This window comes from Chaetodon auriga, chromosome 14 (assembly GCF_051107435.1).
Source record: "Chaetodon auriga isolate fChaAug3 chromosome 14, fChaAug3.hap1, whole genome shotgun sequence".
NCBI classification, from domain to species: Eukaryota; Metazoa; Chordata; class Actinopteri; order Chaetodontiformes; family Chaetodontidae; genus Chaetodon; species Chaetodon auriga.
Genome location: NC_135087.1, coordinates 7,570,644 through 7,576,755, shown reverse-complemented (window position 1 = coordinate 7,576,755; position 6,112 = coordinate 7,570,644). Strand labels below are relative to the sequence as shown.

Genomic DNA, 6,112 nt, shown 5'->3' with positions numbered 1-6,112 from the left:
CCGTCCTGGTTCTTGCTTTCCTTTGTGCTCAGGTGTGTTGCCCTCACTTGTCTCCATCATGCCCTGTCAGTCTGCGTCCTTGGAAAGGACTGGATCTACATTTATCTCGTCTACTCCCCCTCAACTCCTCCTCAAGCTTGGAAACTCATTGGGCTCTATTGTCGTTTCCGCCACTGGCGCGGCGCAAAGTCAGGTGCGCTTCGCCGATGGGGCGTGGCGGCACACATTTTGGTATTTTCGTGCACTGCTGCAGGCGCATCTACTCCCCGTTCTCATCTCAGTCCCACCCAGCGGTGCAACTCGGAAGGGGGGAAGGGAGGAGGCGTGGAGTGGGTCTGACACTGCCCAGTCCAATCTTCACCAATCACATCAGCTCCTCGCCTCACCTTTATAAACGCTGCTAGCGAGGTGCATGGCAAGTTTCGAGGATGACTGAGCCCGCGCAGGAAACTGTCCGTCGCCCAAACTTCTCCCAGGAGGAGACTGACATACTGGTCCGGAAGGTCCAGGCTCGCAGTGGCCTTTGTAGATAACTTTAAGCATTACAATAATAACATTTGTATTTGGAATGGAATGATGTGGGTAATCGCGGACAACGATCATCACTTCCATTTTCCTGTGTGTCTGTCTCTCGAGTGCTCTGAGATAGATGCGGTATATATGCTCTGTAGGATGTCACGGCTGTTTCTGGTTGGCACAGCGACGTTAATTGATTAGTTTGCATCCCTGTTTCACCTGTGTACATTCGGTCAGGTTGAGTGACCATTACGCGTGCCGAAGGCGCTTGCGATGCGGTCAGATGAGATACTGATCATTGATTCATTCATTCATTCATCTTCTATACCCGCGTATCCCTTTCGGGGTTGTGGGGGGCTGGAGCCTATCCCAGCTGGCAATGGGCGAGAGGCAGGGTACACCCTGAACTGGTCGCCAGCCGATTGCAGGGCAACATAGACAGACAAACAACCATTCACACTCACACCTATGGACAATTTCGAGTCACCAATTAACCTAATGAGCATGTTTTTGGTCTGTGTGAGGAAGCCGGAGTGCCCGGAGAGAACCGACACATGCACGGGATGAACATGCAGACTTCACACAGAAAGGCCCTGACCCCGACCCGGGGATCGAACCAGCGACCATCTTGCTGTGCGGCACGTGATCAGTATCTGCGGCGCCACCGTGCCGCAGATACTGATCAAAATGTAGAAATTTAGGTCTGACTGTATGTGCTGACTCCAACAGTTGCTTGAATCGTGGCTGTTGCTAATTGTTGATCGCAGTGAAATGCCAGACACTGTGGACAATTGCATGTGAGGTATTGGTGGGCGCACGACTCTGCCAGTTTACGAAAATCCACTTGCCTAGCAGCGCGCCGCTTGCGTACAGAGTTGACCAGGTCTGGGGTGGCGAGCTTTCAGCGCACTTTTACACCACTGGTGGGGACGGAAATGAGCCGCTGATCCTGCCGACACCTCCCCCTACTGCGCCACAACGCCCATTCTGGAGTACCTCTGTGCGCCTCGATTTACCAAAATACTTAATAAGTAATAAATACGTGCACCCCTCTGCGCGCCCCTCTGCGCTGAGCGAAAATACCACTGCGCAGGGTGCGCACCCCATGCTTCTCCAGCGGCGGGGACGAAAGTAGAGCCCAATGACTCAATCAGTTTGCTTCTGTTCACAGTCACAGTGAAAGACTTTGAACCATTCTGACCTCATGATGGAAAAGCAAGTGATACTGATGGAGGTGGAAAATGAACATAATGCGTTTTTAGGTTGAACAATGATTGTATCACAGTTCTTGAAACGGGGAAAAAATGCATGTATGAGTGTGAATGTGTAGTTTGTGCTTGGTGAGGTTACTGTCAGCTCTGTGTTCAGTGGTCTGTGTCAGAGTCTCTTCCTCTTCAGCAGCTGCAGTCGGTTCCTGCTGTAACAGCTCAGTGTCTCTGCAGTCTGACTGAGGGAGGTTTTTGTACAGCTACAAATCACTGTGTGAACACATCAGCACTGTTTATTGCGTGGAGACTCTGACAGTAATAAACTGCTGCATCTTCAGTCTGAAATCCACTGATGGTCAAAGTGAAGTCGGAGCTGCTTCCACTGCCACTAAACCGAGCTGGTGTTCCTGAATGAAGTTTGCTTGCATATGTTATTAGGAGCTTTGGAGGCTGTCCAGATTTCTGTTGATACCAGAACATACCCTCATCACCATCAGACCATCTGTAAACAGGTTTGCTGACTTTACAGGTGACAGTGACAGTGGATCCTGCAGTCGATGTCACTACTGGAGGCTGAGTCACAGTCACCTGACCGCTGCATCCTGCAGGCAAAAACAATTCATTCATTGATCAGCAGAAAGAAATGAGAGAAAAGGCAGCACATCATGTTTGAAATGTTGCTGAGAGAATGAACCTGTGAAACAGCAGCAGGCCAGCGTCCAGATGAGGATGGTGATGAGAGTCATGGTGCTCGTGCTTTCTGCTGTGTCGACTGACAGATGTGAGTCCTGCAGTGTTGAACTCACAGGACTATAAACCTTCTCAGTTCACTGGAGGATCAGCTGACCATGCAAAGCCTCCTCTCTATGGAAATCATCTCTCTGCTCTCAACACACTCAAGGCAACGTGGGACGCAAAATCAGGAGAAATACTCTTTGGATTGACACCATCTATGATCTTAATTGAACACAAGGAAATATTTATATTACAAGTGCAGTTGAGGATTTAAGGAGAAGTTTGTGTCCACTGTGGTTGGTATGATGTGTCTGTTTGTCTGCCTTTCATTTACTGACAGGGTTCACTGCAGATCAATAATGTAATTCACTTCTGCTTATTGTGAGTTTGGAAATTATTATTATTAAAAAGCATCATGTTCATTCAAACAAGTATCACCTGATAGAAAACTGCGAGAAAAATGACTTTATTACAAGAAGACTGTTGTCGTTTGTCTATCAGGTGCAGAAAACTAAAGCAAAATGAAAGAAATAACCTTCATTTATACAATAATTTCAATCCATATCACTTAAAATGCTTTGCAGATTCAGAAACATGTCATTTTATTTTCATCAGAGACTTTCTTCAGTGTATAGATGCTTGTTGACAGTGCAGGAGGTTTTTGTACGGCCACTTCATCAGTTTGTATCACTGTGGTGGACTTTTGGTGGAGGAACCAAACTCATCATTGACTGTAAGTATCACAGATTTATCATTTCTACAACATGAAAGATCAAACTTAATTGTGGAAAATGAGCTAATTATATAAGAAATTACTGAAAGAGTTTGAAATGTGTATATTTATTGTTATTTATCAAACTTGTTTGAAATCGCAAGTTGGCTTTCATTGAGCAAAGATTCACTTTATTTTTGTGTTTCTGATAATATTAAGGTTAAATAAATGCCAAATAAGTTACATTTTGTCATATTTTATTTTCAATTGACTTTTTATTAGACAAAATGTGCTTGTGGAATTGGTCTGAGGAAAAGTTTAATGCTAAAAAATGACACCAAATTTCTTATTTTTTACATTCAAACTGTTATTAAAATGAAATGTAATCTGTTTATAAAACAAAAAAGTCAGTTTATATGTTCATGCAGTCCAGCTGTAGTTTGTGTTCACAGTTCGTTAGTTTAAAGTGGTGAAAAGGAAGTGAAACAGACAGATGACAAAGTCTTTAACTGGATACAGACATTACATTTTGAAAAACAAGAAAATCATTGAAGGCATGAATTATTCACTGTCAAACATTATAAATTAGACATGAAGATTAAATTTCTTCATCATTATTCTCAATATTTCTTTATATTTACACTCACAGCTCGTCCACAGTCGTGTTAACCTCTGTCATGTGTGGTCAGTGTGTCGTGTTCAGCTGTGTGTCCTACAGTGGGAGTTAATCTGCTCCTGGTGTGTCTCTGCTCTCCCCTCCAGCTGGCTCCACGGTCAGGCCCTCGGTCTCTCTGCTTCCCCCCTCCTCTGAGCAGCTCTCCGGGGGGTCGGCCACGCTGGCCTGCCTGCTGAGCGGCTACTCTCCTGAGGGAGCCGTGGTGAGCTGGGAGGTGGACGGCACGCAGGTGACAGAGGGGGTCCTGAGCAGCTCCGAGGAGGAGAAGAGCGGACGCTACAGCAGCAGCAGCACCCTGAGCCTGAGCAAGGAGCGCTGGATGCAAGGAGAGCTGTACTCCTGCAAGGTCCTCCATAAGGGCCACAGCCAGACCCAGTCCCTCCACAGGAGCCAGTGTCAGGCCTAGAGGGGCTGGCTGGAGCCCAGGACAGGAGCTCTGTGTGTGTGTGTGTGTGTGTGTGTGTGTTGGGGGGCAGCAGGAGGAACACACCTGCTGCTCTCATCAATATGACTTTTAATGTTTGCAGAGGAAACTAAAGCTTTGTGTGACAGAGAACAACACTGCTGTAAAGTGTTGGACAACAACAACTTAGAGAGAAATGTGTGTAGCTCAGCAGCTGGATGTGAGTGTGCTTCATAACTGTCATGTTGATGGTTGATGTTTGTGCTAATAAAGCTTGAAGTGATGAACAACTTGATGAAGTGTTTGGTCTTTTATCTCATGAAGAGCAGCAAGAAATTAAATGCTTTTATAACTTCAGCTGATTCTCCTCTCTGTGGAGAATGAAAAGTTTTGGACTGATGTTGTAAATATTCGTCTCTCTAATGTCATTTCTTTTAAATCATAATGAACTCGATACAGTGATAAAAAAAAATATAAAAAATGCTTGTTTTCATCTTGACAATAAACCCATGAACAACTGATTTTGTGAAAGTATGTTGGTGAAGATCGGTTCGATCTGTCTGCTCCTAGTGTTCTCTGTGTCCCTTTACCCCAGTGTTATGTGTCTGTCTGTCTCAGCTGGGTGTTTCCCTGCACCCAGCTGACTCCGCCTCTCAGGCAGTGCACCTGGAGCACATGAGCCTGATTAGACCTCAGGTACTAATGGAAGAGAAGGAGTTAGAGTGGTTGCCAGATTATCCTGATCTCTCTCATGAGTCATCCAGAACCGAGCTCAGTGAGTACTTCCAGTCTGTGCCCAGTTGCGATCTCTGTCTTTTGCCGGTGGTTTTTCTTGTTTCACCTGTGCTTTGTCTGTTCGCAGTGCCTACCAGCCACGTTCAGCCGTTGCCAGGCCTCAGCTTCCCACATGGAGAAATTGTTTGTTCCTCTCATCGAGTGCGCCTTTTGTTTGTTCTCTCCGCTCCTTATGAGTGTGTTTTCTGTTATGCTTATTGTTAATAAATTTGGTTTGGTTTCTTACTCTTGTCTCCTGGTCTGTACTTTGAGTCCCATAATTGATAATATGGGCCAGGCCTACCAATGTTGAGGCAACATTTGTCTGCTTTGTAGACAGCAGAGCGATTTAATATACTTTTAAGAGAAAACAATTAATGTATGAGTGTGAATGTGTAGTTTGTGCTTGGTGAGGTTACTGTCAGCTCTGTGTTCAGTGGTCTGTGTCAGAGTCTCTTCCTCTTCAGCAGCTGCAGTCGGTTCCTGCTGTAACAGCTCAGTGTCTCTGCAGTCTGACTGAGGGAGGTTTTTGTACAGCTACAAATCACTGTGTGAACAGAGGAGCACTGTTTATGTAGTGGTAACTCTGACAGTAATAAACTGCTGCATCTTCAGTCTGAACTCCACTGATGGTCAAAGTGAAGTCGGAGCTGCTTCCACTGCCACTAAACCGAGCTGGTGTTCCTGAAACTCGTGTGCTTGCATATGTTATTAGGAGCTTCGGAGTCTGTCCAGATTTCTGTTGATACCAGGAGAGAAGATGTAAATTACTGGTGCTATAAACAGGTTTGCTGGTTTTACAGGTGACAGTGACAGTGGATCCTGCAGTCGATGTCACTACTGGAGGCTGAGTCACAGTCACCTGACCGCTGCATCCTGCAGACAAAAACAAATCATTCATTGATCAGCAGAAAGAAATGAGAGAAAAGGCAGCACATCATGTTTGAAATGTTGCTGAGAGAATGAACCTGTGAAACAGCAGCAGGCCAGCGTCCAGATGAGGATGGTGATGAGAGTCATGGTGCTCGTGCTTTCTGCTGTGTCGACTGACAGATGTGAGTCCTGCAGTGTTGAACTCACAGGACTAT

The 6,112-nt window shown here is 45.7% G+C and overlaps 1 pseudogene; it reads left to right on the top strand.

The window, feature by feature from the left end:
* The first annotated feature begins 428 nt into the window (after positions 1–428).
* LOC143331866 (Ig lambda-2 chain C region pseudogene) lies at positions 429–4,253 on the top strand (annotated as a pseudogene).
* The last annotated feature ends 1,859 nt before the right edge of the window (positions 4,254–6,112 follow it).